Source organism: Canis aureus, chromosome X, assembly GCF_053574225.1.
Source record: "Canis aureus isolate CA01 chromosome X, VMU_Caureus_v.1.0, whole genome shotgun sequence".
Classification (NCBI taxonomy): domain Eukaryota; kingdom Metazoa; phylum Chordata; class Mammalia; order Carnivora; family Canidae; genus Canis; species Canis aureus.
Window position 1 is genome coordinate 120299879 of NC_135649.1, and position 20353 is coordinate 120320231.

The 20353-nt window shown below is 40.9% G+C and overlaps 2 protein-coding genes across 21 annotated transcripts in view; one reads left to right on the plus strand and one right to left on the minus strand.

The window, feature by feature from the left end:
* Positions 1 to 19955, plus strand: part of PUDP (pseudouridine 5'-phosphatase) — a 148449-nt gene extending 128494 nt beyond the window's left edge. Inside the window, exons 4-6 of the transcript XR_013374615.1 lie at positions 3360 to 4554; positions 12951 to 13098; positions 15433 to 19955. The gene's annotated coding sequence lies outside the window, so the exon portion shown is untranslated. The remainder of the gene's footprint in view (positions 1 to 3359; positions 4555 to 12950; positions 13099 to 15432) is intronic.
* The window catches only part of LOC144307984 (uncharacterized), a 53594-nt gene that overhangs the window by 24343 nt on the left and 8898 nt on the right, over positions 1 to 20353 (minus strand). For 6 of the 20 annotated variants that reach the window (XR_013374632.1, XR_013374630.1, XR_013374624.1 and 3 more), the window contains 3 exons: positions 17596 to 17789; positions 15197 to 15359; positions 6831 to 7053 (listed from right to left, as the gene is read on the minus strand). The exons of 5 other annotated variants lie outside the window; for them this stretch is intronic. The gene's annotated coding sequence lies outside the window, so the exon portion shown is untranslated. Of the gene's footprint in view, positions 1 to 4436; positions 4543 to 6414; positions 6628 to 6830; positions 7054 to 15196; positions 15360 to 17595; positions 17790 to 20353 lie in introns of those variants that run through there. 9 more of the 20 variants (XR_013374623.1, XR_013374618.1, XR_013374627.1 and 6 more) reach the window with 8 other exon arrangements.

Genomic DNA, 20353 nt, shown 5'->3' on the forward strand with positions numbered 1-20353 from the left:
AAATCTTGAGTGTTGCTTTAGAAGAGAAAGTAAGATGGACATAAATGAGTTGAACATCTACATTTGGGTGTTAGGAAAAGAACAACAGATTAACCTTCTCTGAAGTCAAAAGAATAAAATAGTAAGACTGAAAAACCTCTGGCAAGATTGATTAGCAGTCACAGAAAAAGATCTGAGAGAGAGATAAATATACTAACAGAATAAAAAATATAGAGAGATACTGCTGAGATCAAGAACATAATAACACGATAGCATTAATGACTTTACACCAATAAATTAAAAAATGTAAATTTTCAAAATCCTAGAAAGATAGAATTGACTCAAAAAGAAACATAAAATTTAAAAGCTGAAGGAAAGGCCTATACCCACATGGTTTTTATATATTGATTCTAGCAAACAATCAGCAAATAATTCCAAACCAATACAACTCTCCCAGAGACCAGAAAAATAAGAAACTGATCTCAACTTAATCTATTACACTACCTAACTTTAATAACCAAGTTATCCAAGGAGAATAAATGTTAAGTCTAAGAATGAACATCTTAAAATAATAATAAAATAATCTAGTAGTATGTGAAGAATAATAATCACATCATGGGAAAATTGGGGTGGTCTTAGAAATACAAAGCTGGATTAACATTAGAAAGATCATTCTATTGAGGCACTTGGGTGGCTCAATGGTTGAGCATCTGCCTTTGGCTCAGGGTGTGATCCTGGGGTCCTGGAATCGAGTCCCACATCAAGCTCCCTGCTTTTCCCTTAGCCTATGTCTCTGCCTGTCTCTCTCTGTGTCTCATGAATAAATAAAATCTTTTAAAAAATAAGAAAGAAAGATCATTCTATTAATCGCTAGAGAAAAACCTATATGATCATTTTAATAGGTTAAGAAAAAGCATTTGATAAAGTCCGAATTTATTACTCACTTTTTTTTTTTTTAAGAGATCCTTACCAATTAGGGCTAGAGTGCAACTTTCCTACTCTGACAAATATCTATTTAGAACAAACTAAGGGGCACCTGGGTGGCTCAGTCAGTTGACCATACGACTCATGATTTTGGTTCAGGTCATGATCTTGGGGTCATGAGATTGAGCCCCATGTCTGGCTCCACCGTCAGTGGGGAGTCTCCTTCTCCCTCTCCCTCTGTTCCTCCCTCTGCTCGCTTGCTCTCTCTCCAGTAAATAAATAAATAAATAAATAAATAAATAAATAAATAAAATCTTCTTAAAAAATAAAACAATACTGAGTTGAAATATATTTAATGGTGAAAAGGTAAAAGTATTTTCGTTTAAGATCAGGAATAAGAATGCTCTTTATTACCACCTCCATTCAGCTTTCTATTGGAGGTACTAAAGAATAAGAAGAAAATAAAATAAAATCTATGAAGGTTACAAAGGAAGGAGCTGTTTGTTATCCTTCAGAGCTTATTCATTGTCTACCTAGAAAACCTCGGGCCTCAAAGAATACTGAGATACAATTGTTCAAAACAATGAGGTTTTATCACAGTTGCTGGATACCAAATAAATATTCCCAAACACTTGTATACTGATATACTGGCCCTAATTAGAACATACCTTTTTAGAAAATATCTTTCACAAAGGCACACAAACATAAGGAACCAGGAATGAATAGACTACAATTGGTGAAAAGACTTTATGAGGATCTTCCACACATAATATTGAAAAATAATAAAGGAGATAAAAATTAATGAGGCATTAAACATAACAGTGATACCAATGTTAGAGAGTGCCTTTCACCTTGAAACCATTGATCAGGACCAGCCAAAACTGCTGGGATCTTTGCTTAGTCCTAGCATGTCTGTAACTCCTGATTTGCAGCAGAGAACAGGAAATGCCCTAATCTGTGTCTGAAAAGGGTTATCAAAGCATGAGATCCCACGCTGTGTTTCATCTTTCAATAAGATGGTTGTTAGAACAAATACATTTTATTTTATTTTAATTTATTTTTTTTAAAGATTGTATTCATTTATTTGAGAGAAAGATAGCACGTAGAACCAGGGGGTAAGGAGGGGCAGGGGCAGAGGGAGAAGCAAAAGAGTATCTCACCCATGATTATTTGGTGACCTTTTGTTTTTTATTAATGAAGAACACGTATTGTATTCCACTCGTTACATATGCCTTTGGTGCCTATAAAGTGACCAGCATAGGCCTCTATTTGTCCAACCTGGTAGCAGCTTACTTTTCATTTTTACTTTTTATCTCCAGAGATTTTGGGGGAACAAATATACCAAGGATTTAGAACCCTATAATTTGCAATTTCACTCTATTCCCTTCAACAATATATCTAGGAAAGGCTGGAGAGAGTGTCTTTTTGGCTAAGTGTTTTCTGGATGTATGCGTGGGAGGGGTGGTAACCAACTTTGATTCAAGAACTAAGCAAAATAAAAGAAGGTACTTCCTAAAGATCCTGCATTGTATCTATTTTGTAATATTTTAATCACACTATGTTGATTTGTCCTATCAAATGCCTGCTGGTTTAGCTGCAAGGAGATGTAATTTGGAAGATAACTTATATATAATGTATTGTCAGATAACATGACATAAATTATTACAGTACTATATTTTATACCTTACAACGTTAAATAACAGTGAATAGTCAATGATACAATGTTAATCCAGAAATAAATCACAGCCATGAGTCCTGAGGTGTTATTTTTTGTCTAATGATGCTTATCCTCCACCCGTTTCTTGATATGTGATAACAGAAGTGTCTGCTTTGAGCTTCTCCAGATCTTTAACAACCAATCCTATTTAGCAGTTGTTTTGAGGTCCAAGCTTGGACATCTAAAGTTCAGAGGTCGTGAGGTCAGTGAATGGACTTGGTCATGGAAAGTGGATGCAGTTTTATCAAGACACAGGAAACGTAGATTGTGGAGTATACTTAACATTTTCTGCTCTATCAGGAGTCCTACCTTTTTGCTTATGGTGAAAGTTAAGACTGGTCATCCCAATCTATGAAAAGATGCCTTAGCTAAGATGGCCCAGAATTCATTCTTGACAGGCTTTTTTTTTCTTTATTCATTTTGTTATATCTTCTTTGTTTTTTTCTTTTGTTGTTGTTGTTATTAGTTGTTTTTAGTCTGAGAGGATCACTGTCATTCATTTTTTTTATGTAACCTTTTTTTAAACATTATTACCAACATCTGACCTAAATTGAGTCCATTATTGCTGCTTTTTCATCCCCTAGTGGTGATTTAAATCTCGACAATGGTACAAATCCATTAAAAATCAATTAAGACTAAAACTACTGGCTACTTTTAAAAATTCTCAAATGTTAATGACACAAGGAAAAAAATCCATGTTTCTGTTTTTGAATTCATGTTCTTCTCTCTCTTCTTTTAGAACTTTACATGGTATTACCCACTGAAGAGGGAATTCAACATAAAAACTATCTTGGCCTCCATCAAAGAGATCACTGAAGCACCGAAAGGCCTCCAGGATGTCGCATCTTATGATATACAGAGGGCTACAGTGTATTCTGCAGAGTTGGGTTCGAAAAAAGAAGATAAATGGAAGTTATAGGGAATTTCAGGAAACTGAAAGTTTCTTGAACCCATGGCCATCAACCCATTGAATGAATGCTGCATGTCTTTGAAGCACTGTTGACTTGCCACTTGCTGCATGAGGACTCACCAGGGAAGCACCACTTCATGACAGCCTGCAACTCTGGCCCCCAAACGTCAGTGTCCAGGGGTATGGGGCTGGACCACGTAAAGGATGCATTTTGTAGAAAGGGAGGTCACGAGGTCCTGGCATCCAAACAGGTTCCCAGAAGTACCTTGACATCTCCCTACCAAATGCATGGTCACCCTATTGCAATAGTAGGGTGCTCACATTCATATTCTCACTATGGATCCCATGCTTTTTTTCATTGTGTTGACTTCATTTGCCATGGTGGAGGTTTTCATGGTCTGAAAGGATAGGAGCCTCAGCATTTTAGCATCAGTTGGTAGAGACTCTTCCTCCTTGCCTTCTGTCTATCAAATCACTGGAGCAGCATCAATGGAGAGCCTCAAGCAAAGGTCTCAGGTAGCAATCCCTGGGACGTTCTGGCTCTGGTGTTCCTGAAAGTTTGCAACTAGGTTTATATCCCTTGGCTTAATGATGGAAGGGTCCAAAATCATAAATTCAAAGTACAATAGAAGAAAATAATAATTTATCCAGTGACTGCAATAAACACAGTCTGATGTCTTAAATTTATTCCATTGACTATTCTTCAAACCAGAAGAGATGTGTGTCAACATAGAAATGGTCTTTATTATGGGGAGCAAATGCCATGGGGACTGTTGATTCTCCGTCACTGAAGCCAGTTTCTTATTTGTGGGACAAGGATGTCTTGCACAAAGCTCTCTCCTGTAAGCTAATGGCAACTAATACCTTTGTATCTACATCTAGTAGTCTTGATATCATAGTTTTTACCTGTCTTAGATGAGGGGCCTCCTGTAGTCCCCACAATGGGATCCAGTTCTTTCTGCACATTCGTGGAGCGACTTGGAGAACAGAAAGCTGGTTTGCTGAAGGACCACTGGGTAGAGAGGTAAGAAACTCCTCATTTGTTTAAATGCAAGCTTAACTTCCCAATGCAAATATAGAAAAGCATGTGGGAAGATTTCTTTTACAGAACACATTTCTGTTGCCTAGGATATGAATCCTTAATGTCTTTCTAAGTAGTGATTGGAATTTACAAACAGAATCTTCCCTGTTTTGCATGACTCCGTGTGAGCTAATGTTTGAAATGCCTTTGGAGTCACTAGTTATTTTGTTTGTATTCCATGCTCAGAAAATCAGAGGGGAGGGTTTTAACCTTGATATTTTGGCTCCTAGAATGGTAGGTACATGAGAAGCTCTAATTTTCATCCAAGGGATATAAGGTGGGTTGCAATCTCTAAATACAGTAGTAGGATGCCCTTTGTTGCTATATTGTTCTTTTAATGGGACCTGCATTCAGAATTCTCTAAGGAAGTAGCTGAGAGAATGATGTTTAACCTTACTTCAAAAGGGCTATTCTCAAGTCTCCTTGAGTATATTCATGCCCAGAATTATATCAGGAGCTGCTGTGCACCACTTCAGGGACACCATTGACCTATGAAAATGTATCCATCAGCCCATGTCATTAACTTGGACAACCATCTAGTCAGTGGTATGATCTTGACCCTTGTAGGGGCCAAATCTAGGAATTTCTCTGATATCTATTGATCCCATTCATCCTAAAAGTTTTTCTCTCTTTTCTATAGTCTAACTTTATGGATGAAAGTTTGGCTTGTTAAGTTAGTGTCTGAATTAGATCCTGAAAACCTTGAGTTTGGAGCCACATGGGGAGCACTGGTTATTCCTTTATTTAAAAAGATGAATAGTGGATGCCTGAGTGGCTCAGTGGTGGAGCGTCTGCCTTTGGCTCAGGTCATGATCCTGGGGTCCTGGGATCGAGTCCCGCATCAGGCTCCCGACTGAGAGCCTGCCTCTCCCTCTGCCTGTGTCTCTGCCTCTCTCTGTGTCTCTCACAAATGAACAAATAAAATCTTTTTTTAAAAAAAAAAGATGAATAGTTATTCTCTTGGGAAATTTCATTTTAGGAGATGATTGCCAAGAGTTCCCACAGATATGTCCAAATAGAAGTCCAGCCTATTCTGCATGCCATCATATCCCACCCCAGGTACATTCTTTCTATCCTGAAGTTTGCTGGAACCCAGTGTCCATCCGTGTACTGGCCCTGTTCCCATCAATAAGAGTCCCTAAAGCTATTTTTTTTCTGCCAAAAGGAAATACATATTTCAAGAGTCCCTTTGCACATAGCTTCATGCATTCTACAATATTACATGACACAGAGTAATTAAAACTTCTAGTTTTAAATAATGGCATACCTTCCAAAATGGTGTGATTTTACAAAATCTGCTAAATGATTCATGAATGGCAGCTCTTTTGCTATATCGTGTGAAGTCAAAAATCTATTGCTAAGAACTACAGGTCTTTAGAAGAAAACTTGTATTTTTTTCATTCAGATTTGCTAAGACAGAGGAAAGTACTCTGTGTTTAGAAGCATGATTACACCTCCAATGGCCTCAGATACAGTAGATTGTGCCCCATAGTGAGTGGTAGTATGGTTTACAGACTAATTAGGTTCTGCAGAGAGATCAGTTTCAGAGAACAGGTGAGATCTGCCATTATTCCTAGCATGGTCCTCCCGTGGGGACATTTCTTCACACCCACTTGGTTGCTCACTAAAAGAGAATCTTGATACACCTGCCAAGGGACAATGACCCGTGTGGGCTCGGAATGGATCACCAGGCTGTCCTGCTGTCTGCAGACAGTAAGGTGCTGTGCCTATGCCCGTTTTAGGAGCAAAAGTCTTTAGGGGAAATTTATGTGAGCAGCAAGGTTTATGATCTTGTATCTCACCCTTTGCATACTTTTGGAGCCATTCACACCCGCCCTGCTCACAAGGACTACACAGCCTTCTCCTCACAGAGGTTTTCGGGACAAAGCTCTCTGTTGTTTAAGAAAGACAGTCAGTATATTTGGAGCGTTGCTGGTCAGTAAATCCTAGAAGTGAGTCAACTACACTGGCCAGTGCTGATGTGTGAGCAAGATTTTGGTGGTGATGAAGGATAGTCTATTGGACATACAAGACACAGAAGAAATGGAATCTGATCACTGTTTACCCTCCACACCTTAGAGAGAGCCCCATATTAAGCCAGGCAACCCCAGCCTCATGGGTGGATGGGTAAATCAAACCACTTTCCACAGAGGATGGGTTGGCATCACCATATAGGTCTAAAGCTCATAGACTCTAAGCTACGGTCACGAGATTCATACCTGCCTCCCTCCAAATGCCAAACCATGTCCCAGATCTGGAGTTCTGTTGCTCAAGGCACAGAGAAGTCAGTTCCCCTCAAATGTGTGAGGGTCTTCATGGTAAGATTTCTTCACACACTGCCACCAGTCCAACCACATGGGACATCCAGGTAAAACTCATGCTTCCAGTATCAGTATCAGTATCATGCTTCTCTCTAGAGAAGCTTCTCTCTTTTTTGGTCTCCTAGAAAAACCACATTTCAGAAGGGATTATTGAATCAATGTCCATATCCTTGATTTTGGAGTTAAATAAGAACTCGGGTCTTGGCTTTTTGTGGGGACAGACTTGGATAGCCCCCGCTGATCCCTTTAGCAATACATAACTAATGTACTCTTCGACCTACTAGATGGATAACCCAGGGACGATTTGCTTTCCTCTCTATTCAACCCTCATCTTTAAAAACTGAGTGTATAATGGCTACCTCATGGACTATGAATGATCCCTTCCAGAAAGTCTGGAATACCCCAAATACCGGAGGCTGCAGCTTTTTCAAGTATAAAGTGAGAATTCTATAATCTGATTTTCCCGGGAGACTCAGAATAAGGACCCTATTTCTGAGAGTTTTCATGCCACTTATCCTGAAACTAGAGCTTTTTCTTGGCTCTGTGTAAAGCAACCCATATCTCAGAGGCCCCCGTCTAGAAAGCAGAGTTTATTCATGCACGGACGTTGGAACACACTCATAATTGCAATGATCTCAGGCCAAGGGAAACATCTTCCCAAGCACCTGGAGTCCCCTCAAGCCAGGGGAAGCAGGTGCTCTCTGTAAGTGTGAGAGTCCTGGGGAGTAAAGTTCTCCTGGCCTGCAATTGGACTGGGATGGTTCTTACCCTTGACTGTACATCAAGGGTACCCTTGATTATACCCTTGACTGCACATCAGCATGACATGGGCAGAATTTTTGTGACATTCTCACCTTGAACCTGCATCCTACCTTAGCGCTAGCATTTCTGGGGTGCCCCCCTGGCAGTGGTATTTGTAAAAGCTCCCTGGGTGATTCCACCGACACCGTGGACTAGGACTTCCCCCGCCCCCGCCCAGGAGATGAAGTCTGGTTGTATGGTCATCACAACTACATCTCCTGAACTCTGGGTCCTCTGCCCCCAGGCTCTTGGCCCAGAGCCTCTCACTGCTCTTCTCCTTCTGGGACATCTGTTCTACAATGAACAAACACTTCCACTTTTTCAACCTTTCTCCCACTGCCTGGATCTTCCCTGGGGCCGCCACTGCCCTGCAGTGCTCTCCCACGGACAGCCATCCATCTGTACCCTGAGAGGTTCAGGGGAGTAGCACTTATCGAATACTTGGTCTTCTCCCTTCAGCATCTGCTCCTTCCTTCCTCTCCCACCACCTCCAGAGGCATGCCCTGCATTTATCTTCTTGCCGTACTAACACCCGCCTGAACTCCCCACTGTGCACATTCCTCTCTGTGATTTACACTATAGCATATAGCATTCCCATCAGATGAATCTTCCTCCCCTTGGGCAAGCTTTCCCGCTTGTCTTTCATGGCCTCAGACATCCCATGTCTCCTTTATCTTCTTAAACCTCTAGCTAATCCTCCCCTTGTATCTATCCATTTTCAGCCCACATTTTAGGCAGCTTCGTCCGGTCCTTCAAAGACATCATTAAGTGGCCCTCACGCAAAGCATTCTTATAGCACCTCATACTGTGGTGAGACCCATCACAGAGCATTCAGATTGCCTATTTACCGCAGTTCTCCCCACCTGAATTGATCGGGTTCTCTAGAGAAACAGAACAAATAGGATATCCATAGGTATAGATATAGCTATATAGATATAGGTATATAATACCTATCCATCCATAGATCTATCTAGCTAGAGAGAGAGCCAGGGATAGATCTGTCTTGATAGAAAGACAGGCAGATGCATAGGTGTATCCAATATATCTCTATCTCAATATAATTCCATTGGATCTACCTATTTAACTATCATCTATCTAGAGAGATGTGGCTCTGTCTCTATAGAGCTATATTTTTATTTCTATCTGTCTGTCTAGTTCTCTCTCTCAAATTATTTTAAGGAATTGGCTCATATGATTGTAGGGGCTGGCAAGCCCAAAATCTGCAGGGCAGACCAGAAGGCTGGAAATTCAGCAGGGATTCTGAGTTGCAGTCTTGAGACAGAATTGCTTCTTCTTTGGGAAACTTCAGTCTTTGCTCCTAAGCCCCTCAAATGATTAAATAAGACCCACCTCCAGGCCCCATCCACTCCCCATCCATCAGCATTATGGAGGAAATCTCCTTTTCTCCAAGTCTGTTGACTTAAATGTAATCACATCTAAAACATAACTTCAGAGCAACATCTAGGCTAACGTTTAGCTGAAAACTGGGCACTGTAGCCTAGTCAAAATATATTTACATCGCACCACCTGTCTCAAATATGAAGCAGAGTGTGGTAGCTGGCCCTGTGGATGTAATTATTTTGTGTATAACTCCTGTATAACAATAATAGTAGCAATGATCAGGAAAGTTATTGAGTTCATACTGTGTAGGTAAACTATACACAGACTAGTCTATGTGCATACCCTATGTGTTTGTTCTTAGCTTTTGCTCACAGTATAGTATTTGAACTTCACCACTGTCTTTGAGGCGAGTAGTTCTGCTTTATCCGAGGTGACTGAACTCAAAAAACCTTGATTTGTAAACCAAATGGATATCATCAATGAGAGGCAAGCTTGGGATTTAAATCTAGGTCTCCCGGCTTCTAGCCTTACCCCCCACATCCTAGCATCTTCCTCTCTTCCCCTTGCTTCTGTTGTTATTAGGTTATAATCATGCGCTCAGATGTAAGAGAAATGTATCTTTTCTGTCTCTTGAACTGTTTCTGTAAATGAGTATTTATGAACAATCTTTCTCCTCTCAAGTGTGTAAAAAAAATTCCAAGGGTCGCATTAAGCCTGTTATAACCCGGAGCCTCTCTCTTGACCCCCAGCTGCCTCTTGTTTTAAAACAATACTTGGAAGAAAATAAATTGTTAGCTCTCATGGCAGAGCCTTTATGCCAGGCTTTAGGGGATCATTACCATAATATTATGCATCAGGAAGCAATTTTCCAAATGACACTTCAGTGACCCCAAAGAGCCTTAAATCAAAGAAGAGAGCCTTGGATTGTGACTATTTAGTGCAAAAATAGCCATCGACTTCTGTTTTTTAAAATAATCAAGCAGATATCACACAGAGGACAAAGTTATTTAGCTTTTGGTTCTGTGGACTATTGTCTGGGTTCAAGTGGACATCATCATTTTGTTGGTGAAGGCGCCAAATTTGGATGGTATTAGGAGGGGGGGAAAAACAAATAAACCCAAGCTTAGAAATGTGTCATCCTTTCGCATGACAATTGGAGATTCTTGACTGAAATATTCATAAGACTAGATTATAAATGTCTCGGGAGAAGGGACCATATGTTATTCAATGTTTTATCCCTGCCTGCCTGATCAGTGCCTCATTCCAAACACAAAGGAGCCCAAGACCCACTTCTTGGACTGAGTTATTGAACTTCCTCAAAGTAGAGAATCAGGCCTTTCAGTAACGACTTGGTTTTCCTCTTTATTCAATAGTTTTGTTCTCCCAAATGCACAGAGAATGGACCTTCCTCCTGCAGTTTCCAATATATTTTCCAGAAAATAAGATGTATGCTAATGTCATTTCAATTGAAAGAGCTTTTGACTAGGAGTATTATGGTCATTTGAGAATAATCACTTGCTGTTTGTATTATGCAAAAGACTTTGTCTAAAACACTCTGTTTGTAAATAAAGCCCAGAAAGTGCCTATAATCTAGATGTAGGTCCACCATTCACTTCCTAGAATACAGTTCTTGATAAAGTACCAGAAGAGGCACGCTAATATCAACCACTTATTTCTGTGCGGTTAGAACAGTTGTGTTTTTTTTTTGTAGGAAAATGGGGCAGATGAAGAACCTAGCAAAGAGTCTCCAAACATTCAGTTCCTCCTTCTCATAGAGTCAAATTTTCAGGAGACTGAAGTGATGGTTGTCAAGCCTGTTTTTCCTTAGAACATAGGACAGGAAGGGATTAAAACCAAGAACCCAAATGACTACCCTGGAGGAACATTAGTGCACATAGTACAAAGAACTTATGGCCATCCTCCTTGTCCCTGTGTGGTGGGAATACCTGGCTAGAAATGTGTTAATAAACACTCAGGATTTCAAGAAAATGCCAATCAGAAACTAACTCCATAAAAAGGAAGAGTTCTGCGCACACATTAGCTGGGGAAAGAGAAGAAAGTACCAAGAGAAGATCCCTACCAGCCTCGATGGGCCATGGCCCCCTATACACGTCGCTCAAGCATTGCCCAGCGGGCATGTGGGAACATAAGGTGTATCCTTTGTAACCCACTGTGTTGCAGTAAGTCACAGTTCTCATCAGAGTAGGCCGTCAGTTGCATCATCAAAAAAGTCCTTTTACCTTCTTCCAAGAGTTCCAAATCAAACATCTTCTGCATGGATTGCTATGTCTTGAGAATCTGATTATCAGCGGTAATTCAACTTGTTACAAGAAAACAGAGGATAGAGGAGCTCCACGGATGAAGCAAGGAGACGTATTGATGAGTCCATTCCATCAGCACTGAGGAAAGTAGCCCAGGGTAGGAACTAATGATGGTGCTGGGAGGATCCACTTGTCAGTTTAATCCTGAGGGCCTCATGTGGGTTTGGGTGTCAAAACACAAAACAAATACCAACAGAAACCAAATCCAGACTTAAGAGAGTTGTATTCCAAAAGATTTCTGCAAGGGGGGAAAGCTACTAGGGGCATGGGATCTCTGGAGTTTGGGAGGATGCTCTGTCTATAAGATCAGCAATAACAGTTAGGCAAAAGAGGATTGTCTTTTTATGGAGAGAACCAATCCTTACAGTCATGACCTATAAGTCTAGAAGGAACCAGGCATGGGGAAGTGGGATGAAAGGTGGCATAACCCAATGGTAGTGGTTTACCAGCGCTTGTTTTCCCCTGAGCCAGCCTGTTCTATATGGAGGGGCTGTCCTTGCTCAGGCTGAGGCTGCCAAACAAAAACTAGCTCAGTAAAAAACTCCAGGGCCTTTGAGCGAAGGAGAACAGCTGAGGCAAAGTTTGGTCAACAGGCATTTTGTTCCGGTGGATCAGTGGGGATGAGCTGTCCATTGTATCGTTCACAAGGCCAAGAATGGGAATCTGGAGGGGGGGTGGTGTCTGACCTTCTCCTAGGTAAACCAGCGGGCCTCCATGAGCCTTATCTAACCCACGTGAGGAAGGGTGGTTCTTTGCAGTCTGCAGCTTTCCAGAACAGAGGCAGTGGGGTAACTGCTTAGCCTTCCCCCTTTTGCAGGATCCCAAGGTTCAGGTAGAGTTCACCATTGTCCTGGGTCGGTCCTTCGGATGAATCTTGATGGGAACACCAGTACTAATGGTCCGTGCCCTGGCTGCTCAGGCTCCATGCACTCAGCATAGAAAGAAGCAAGCTCAGCATGTGCAGAGGGAATGTCTTGAGGATTCCCATTTCATGAGATGTCCCCGATGCCGCTGTTATGTTGCTACGACTGGTCTTGGCTGTGTTGCTGAGGAAATCCTCAGGCGCGCTGCTGTCTCCGGGAAGCAGTGCTGGAGGCCTCTTCCTTGACCCTTTGGAACAAAGCAATCGTTTTCTCAAGAGATTAAAAAAGCCCATTTCCTCCTGGAGGAAAATGTTGGAGGGTAGGGGGTTGGCCTGGATACAGTGATGGCTGTATCCCCTGGCAAAAAATGTTTGCAACAAGGAAGCAGTCCATTTGATCCAATGATACGTTAAGTCCATGCATTCAGGAAGTGATGGATAGAGAGAGACACAGGATTTGGGTCAGAAGAACTTGGCTCAGTCCCATTTGGGCTCTTTGTTAGCTGTGGAGAGACCATTTGCTCACCCCTTCTTCCATATGCCCAGGCATGCCCATTTCCAGTCTTTCTCATCATTAGGTGCGCCCAGGTGCCCAGGTCCTCCCAAGCAGAAGTGAATGTGCTAGGCATAACTATGGAACTCTGTCACAGGATATCCCTCCTCCCACCCCCCCACCCTTGCACTTTTTTCCAGCTGACTGCAGCGCTGATGCCCAGAGGGATGCTGCGAGAGGAGGGCTGAAGATGGTAGAAGCGTGACAGCTTGGATCCCTGAATGACCGTGTGGACCAGAGGCTTCCACCGTACCGCAGCACAAGCTCTCCTCTGAAGCGCTACCTCTGGTAAGTGATATTTCTCCCCAGAATCTCATCTGACAGAGATGATAGCAGTGCCAATATCTTCTGTTCTTGTGAGAATAAATTAAACCACACATGTAAAAAGCTCTGGAGCTATAAATTGTAGCGCAGACATCTATTGTTAGAATTCCCATTGATGTGAGAAATCATGGTTTATTGGTCATAGCTGAAGCTCTAGATTTATTCACACAGAGTGGGATTAGGCTTGTAGTTTTTAGAAAATGTGGAAGGAGACCAATGATCACCATATAAAGCTGATTTTCAAAACTCTGAATATTGGCTTTGTATAAAACTGAGAAACATTAAATCTAAAACCAAAACAATCCTTTGCAACAGACATGGAACGATTGAAAGAAATTTTCCCACTAGTTGAATTTCATGGCATTAAAGTTTTCAGTTTTGAGGGACTGTAATTATTTAGACATTTGCTCAGGGACACATTTAACAAAATAAGAATTTTCCAAAGTGACTATGTTATGTCGAAGAAGAGATCATGTGTCAGAAATAATAGAATCTAATCTAAACACAGGACCTTCTGGAATTGTCTTCTATTTTATAGCAGAGATTTTATTGAAAACTAGACACACTTATGAGACATTAATACCATCCGTTGTGCATGCCTGGAATTTATTGTGTGTGAATGCTCTGGTTGAATCATACATAGGGGTATGGCATTGTCATCAAGCACATTATATGGAATTAGTGAGAACATGTGTGTTATTTTATTTGATTTAAAAAAAGATTTCTCAGAGTCACACCCTACCAAATCAAAACACTGGTCCAACAAAATGTAATCTAACATCTCTACCAGTGGTTAAAACTACACCTCATAGGATAGGGAATGGATTTTGTGAGCTCGACAGTGGGAGTGTTATGGGTTCTCAATACGTGTGAAATTATAATAATTGTTTCTACTTGCCCTCTCTTTCAGAATCATTAATTGATTTTCCTTATTGTATTCGAATTAGAGTACATTTAAAAATGTTTTATTAATTGCCAGCATACTCCAGGCTCCTTGGCAGTAGCTTTCCACTCTGTAGAAGCTTGTTGCTTGTTTTTGTATTATTTATGAAGGGTATGTTTATTCTTTCTTAGCATAAAGAATACTTCTTCCAAGTGCTGGATTGCTCTCAGGAATAATGATGATGTGTTGATACAGAGAAGTGGAGCAATGTTTAGGCTCCTGCATCTGTCCTTGCGTCTTCCACTCACTAACTGAATTGACTTGGAAACTTGATGTAAATCCCGTGTGTCACTTTTCTCGTTTATAAAATGAGAATGGGAACCACAGCGTCTCCTTCATAGGGTTGCTGTGAAGATTTAGGAGATTCACAGAATCACTCTTGGCTCCTTGTCAATGTTCAATACTTGTGAGTTATTTTGATGGTTAAGCCTTGGTTCTTAGCTGGTTTGTTTATTCATGAAACGATTACTTAGCACTTCCCATGTGCTAGAGACAGTGCTGGTTTCTTGCAAATATAGAGATAATGACAAGGGAGCTTCAGTGAGCTTCACACGTGAAGGGGAGACACCATAACCTCCGCTCGATATTGTGGTTATGGCTGAAGTAAATTCGAGAAATGCTAGTATCAAAGTAAGGAGTTCACAGTTAAGGTTGAGAAAGATAAGGCTTCACAGAGGAGTTGCTTTTGTTTTTTTGAAGGAGGGGGGTTTTCTTTTCTAATTGTATGATTTCCCTGCCATGAAAGTTTAACACCATAGTTGCATTGTACATCTATTTATGTACTGCATGAATATTTGTGCTTTATACATAGGAACACTAAGATTTCTTGCTCCCCTAAGATTCGATCTTTGTCCCTTAGGGGTTCTGTTGTCTCCATTGACAGTGCATGGTATAGCAAGAAATATCACCATTGATTGGGCAGAGGAGATTTGCAAAAGACAAGTAAGAGTGTATTCCCATGATCATACTGGCTGAAGCATCTTACATATTCCTGAATGACACAATCCACACACTTCCCCATATCAACATCTACATATAGTTGTGTTTACATCTACATATCCCTTGTGTATGCCGATGCTGGTTAGGTGTGTGCTTAGGTTATTATACTTTAAAACATACCTACTTCTAATTAGCAAGGGGAGTTTCCATTATTCTTAACGTATCCTTTTTAGTGATTTTTCACAAAATTCAGAGTAGAGAAAAGAGCGTATAATCCTCCAAATATTATTTTATATCAATGACTTACTGAGTGGACAAATCTTATAGTTCATAGGTCACAAAGCTGGAGAGGCAACATGTAAAAAAAAAAAAAAAAAAAAACCTCATTAAAATCTGTTTTCCCATCATTTTTGTAGGATATATGGCCATAGTAGAAAAGTATTAATGAGAAACAAAAAAGTCAACTGTGATCCTACCACCATGGAAGCATCATTGTAAATGTCTGAATACACACGTGTTCTGGCGGTAAGAAATATACACAGAGGGCAGCCCTGGTGGCTCAGCGGTTTAGCGCCTCCTTCAGGCCAGGGCGTGATCCTGGAGACCTGGGATCGAGTCCCACATCCGGCTCCCTGCATGGAGCCTGCTTCTCCTTCTGCCTGTGTCTCTGCCTCTCTCTCTGTGTGTGTCTCTCATGAATAAATAAATAAAATCTTTTTTTAAAAAAAGACATATACACAGAGCTAAGTGTCAAAAAAGAGGATGAAGATCTCCAAGACAGTAAGAGATACCCAGCTGTGTAGTCTAGAATTTAATCTTATTCAAAAAAAGGGATCTGGTCTTTGCCCATTAGCTTCTGGAAGTGACTCCTGAGCCCTTGGAATGTCCTGCCTGAGAAGGGTATCTTTTTTTTCCCCCTGGGGCTCTGGGTCACTTGGTTGTGTAACACTGTGATTTAGGGTAGGGGTGCTGACCATGCTAGAAAACCTAATGGGATGACAGAGGGTAGAGGCTTTGGGGTATACAGTATCAGCTTGTCTTCCTGAGTGGCTGGAGACTAAGATCAGCCACATGGTTAGCCTATTGTTTTTACATGATGGAGCCCCCATAAAAACTCTGGACACCAAGTCTCAGGCAAGCATTCCTACTTGGCAATACCCCTGTGTGTAGTCACACATCAGTGCTGGGAATGTAATACTGCCCATGTGTCTTCAGGGAGAGGATACCTGGAAGCTCTGCATTTGCAGTTTTCCCTTTGCATCTCTACCTGCCTTCTCCCTTTGCTGATTTCCATGTGTACCCTTTCCCTGTGGTAAACCATAACTGTGAGGAAAACAACTTTCTGTGCTATCTGTGAGTCCTTCTATAGAATTACTGAACCTGAAGGTGGTCTGGGGAAACCTCCCAGAGCTTGCTATTAGCATCAGAAGTGATAACCATCTTGAGGACTGCTCCCTCTGCCTTGGTGGTTGGCTAACTTCTGCATGGGCTTGTAGTCAAATGGAACAGGAGGCCACAGGATGGGGTCAAAGTCAGGAGGTGAGATGTGGTGAGCAGGATATAATGCATGGGTCCAGCCAAGAAGCCAGAGACCATTCCTGGGAGTTTCCTAGCATAAGGACTGTTATTCAGGGCTGGAACTTATTTCCTCTCCATGACATGGTGCATGGATGGGTAACTCTTTAAAAGGCTGGATGAAGGGGAGTAAAGACTGCCATGTGGTGCTAGTGAATGCTAGGAACAGCACACTCAGTACAACAGAGAAGATGTCATTGTGGGCATCATAGTCAGTGGGAGCTTCCTGGAGGAGGTGGGCTTTAGCTTGGAGGATGAATGATATTTGGCAAAGTCATTTGGAGAGTCGGCTGCAGGAGTGAACGTCCCAGGCACTGATGTTTAGGAAATGCTTATAGTACAGGGCATAGACCTTTCTTTGTTGGGGGATGGGTGGGATTGGACCCATGTAGTAGAGTGACAAAGTCAAATTTGGAAAGTTTGTGGGTGATCTTGAACCTCTGGGTAAAGAATCTGGGTTCTCTTATACCTGTTTTATTACTTACTGCCTTTAACTATGGCCTTGGGAAAATTAGCTTCTTCATTTGAAAAAACAGTCTGTTAATATTTAATTTAGAGAACTCTTGTGAAATGTAAGTAGGAAATGTATATAAAATATTTATTACTTTCCCTCACACCGTGGAGATGCTCAAAATATGGGTTTCCTTTTATCCCAACCAAGAATAGCCTACAGGTTTAAGCAGGAGAGTTCTATGAGAGATATGGTATGTAAGATTTTTTTTTTCTTCTGGAAGAAAACAACAAAGATGAAATTGAATTAGAAATAAATTGAAAACAGAGAAAAGGAACTAAATAAATAAATAAATAAATAAATCTTTAGATATTCTGGAAATTGATACTTAAAAAAAAAAAAAATCCCCTGGTCACACAACACAAGAAATGATGAACAGTAGAGAAACTCAACAGATGCTGTCTTTACCAAGTGACCCTGGTTAACATCATTAGTGATGAGTCATATGGAAATCATGGACTTCTGATAGGACATGATGAGAAGGGCATCTCACCTCTGAGGACTTCTTTCCCAGAACACGTATGTGCAGTTTAATCATTAGAAAGCATCAGACAAACCCAGGTTGAAGGATATTCTTAAAAAAATCTCTAATCATCAAGGTCATAAAAAGCACGGAAATTCTCAGAAATTGTCATGGTGCAGAGGAGACTAGGAGGCTAAATGCAGTGTAGTATCCTGGATGCGATCCTGGAACAGAGAAATCTCGTTTTTGGAAAAACTGGAGAAATCCTCATAAAGTCTATAAATATAGTTAATAGTAGTGTCCCAAGTTGGCTGCATAGTTTGGGCAAGCAGGCCATGGTCATGTAATATGTTAACATTAGGAGAAGCTAGGTAGAGTGTGTGAGAAATCTCCATGCTATCTTTACAACTTTTCTGTAAATCCAAAATAAAAAACAAGATAAAAAGTGTTAAGTAAAGGAAAATTACTCCTGATTTGCTGTAGGCTGTACAAAGCAATTTACTGCCAAGTAAAGCACTCTAATCAAGAGCTCCAGTATCTGAAGGCAGGAGAAGATGGACATGGCAGGTCAAGAAGAAAGAGAATTTGCCCTTCCTCTGCCTTTTCATTCCATTCAAACCCCCAGTGATTGGATGAGGCCCACACACATTGCTGAATGTGGATCTTCTTTACTCAGGATACTGATTCAAATGCTCATTTCTTGCAGAAACATCCTCAAAGACACACCAAGAAGCAACATTTTATCAGCTATCTGAGCATCCCTTAGACTGGTTAATTTGACATAGAACTGTCACATCAGTGTCTAAGAGAAACTAAATGATTTCTAAATAGCCACTTAAAGGGGAGCAGCACTCTTTGGTTTTGTGGAGCATGGAGTTTGATAGGGCATATGGGTTTAATGCCGTGTGGCCTGGCTTCAATGAGGGGGATGAAGATCATTAAAGGAGGAAAGAGACAAGAGAGGAGAATAGGAGATGGAAATTTTTAACAGGCATACAAGGTGACAAAGATCTGGAGGATAAAAAGCTGTGAAATGTGTGAAGTCGGTCCTCCTTTGTCTCACTTATGATATCTTTAATAAAAGTCTACAAAGTAAATTCAAAAAAATTCTTTAGGTGGCTGGATTTCCCATGGACATTGGTGAGGGAGACAAATTTCTAAATGCCATTTGTATTGTGGGTTGGTAAGGGGGGTACATTCTGGGTTGTTGATAAAGTGCAGTTATCTAGAATGAATGGTCCTTGGTTTATACCTTCCTGTTATATCATGGCATCATGGGTTGACTTCACGTGACACAGCTCTTGACTTCTATGCAGTGAAGAGGGTTGACCTAGGAAACACCAATTTTACCTGCCTCCATCACTACCACAAAATTGGCTAGTGTGCCTATGTTCTTAAATTGTGATTTTTGTCTTGCCCCCTAGCAGGGCATGATGCCACTTAGTTGGTTCAATTTTTGTACCGTCAGGTTCCAGACCTACTAGATTCTAGCACCCTGGATCATCTCTTTCTTTACTGTTTGCTTCACTTCAGGGACATTTCATTCTGTTGTCATTACACAATCTACAATCTGGGATAAAAAAATGAGTATACCCAGAAACATTGCGCAAGTTGGCCATATGATGTGCAAAGTATGGAAAATTCTCATGGGTGTGAAAATATTATTCTTTCCCTCAGCACTGTAAGCCTTCAAATTCAGGCATGGTTCAGGCAGCATTGGTTCACCTGAGAGCTTGTAGGAAATGTAGAATCTCAGGTCCCTTCCCCACCAAGATCTGTGGAATCAGAATCTATAATTTTAACAAGACCCCTAGTGGATTTGTGTGCACATTAATGTTTGAGAAGCTCTGCTCCACCGTATGAAATGTGAAAGCTCAGCTGCCCCTACCAGTGAAGGGAGAAGGAAGCAAAGGAGACCAGAGTTGGTACTTGAGAGCCTGACCCTGGAGTTGAAAAAGCAGATTTCTAACCCCTACTTTCTTTATTTTCTAAGAGCCTCAGAAGAGTTTCATCCTAAGACCAAGATGTCAGTTTAACATAAGGACCTTTATTCAAACAGTGATTGAGAAAGGCGATCCTTTCCTCCCCTTTTCTAAAGCCTGCAAATATCTGTCAGAACCAAAGGATCATTTTTTTTTTTTTTTTTAGGTGAGTTCTCTCCTGAATATAAAAATAGTCCATTTGTGTGCTAGGAGAAAGGGCTTTGCTCTGTCGGGGGCCTCCTCATTTGTTTTATCTGTAGTCTCCAGTCATGGAGGTATGGGGGGCTACAAATCGTGTTTGACACTCAATTTTCCTCCTGTTCTTTTTCCTTTCAAAAGGCTGGATGTGAAAGTTAGTGGATTTAAAGAAAAAAAAAAAAAGTATTGTTGGAAAGCCCGGAGGGGAATGTTGTGGAAAGAGGCTCAATGTGTGTAAAGGACAAATAGAATTGTCTGCATCTCAGCATTGCTCTGTAACTTCAACCATGGTCAAATTAAGAATGATATGGCCCACAATATTCATTCCGTTTAAATGACCTAATATTTTTTAAAGCCCATTTTATGTGGTTACTGCTTGAATTGATAGCCTCAGTGATAAGGTATGATAACAATACATGTTCCTGTCACTCCCCATCTGTAGCCACTCTACTCTTAAATGTGCCATCTGTGTTTGTTGACTTTGGGCCAAGATTCTACATGTACCTCTCAATATATGTCCTCTTTGCCAAATATCAGATTTGCATGTTCATTCTAAATCTAGGAAGTGTCTATGAGCATAAAGAATGCAATGATGTTCTACAATGATC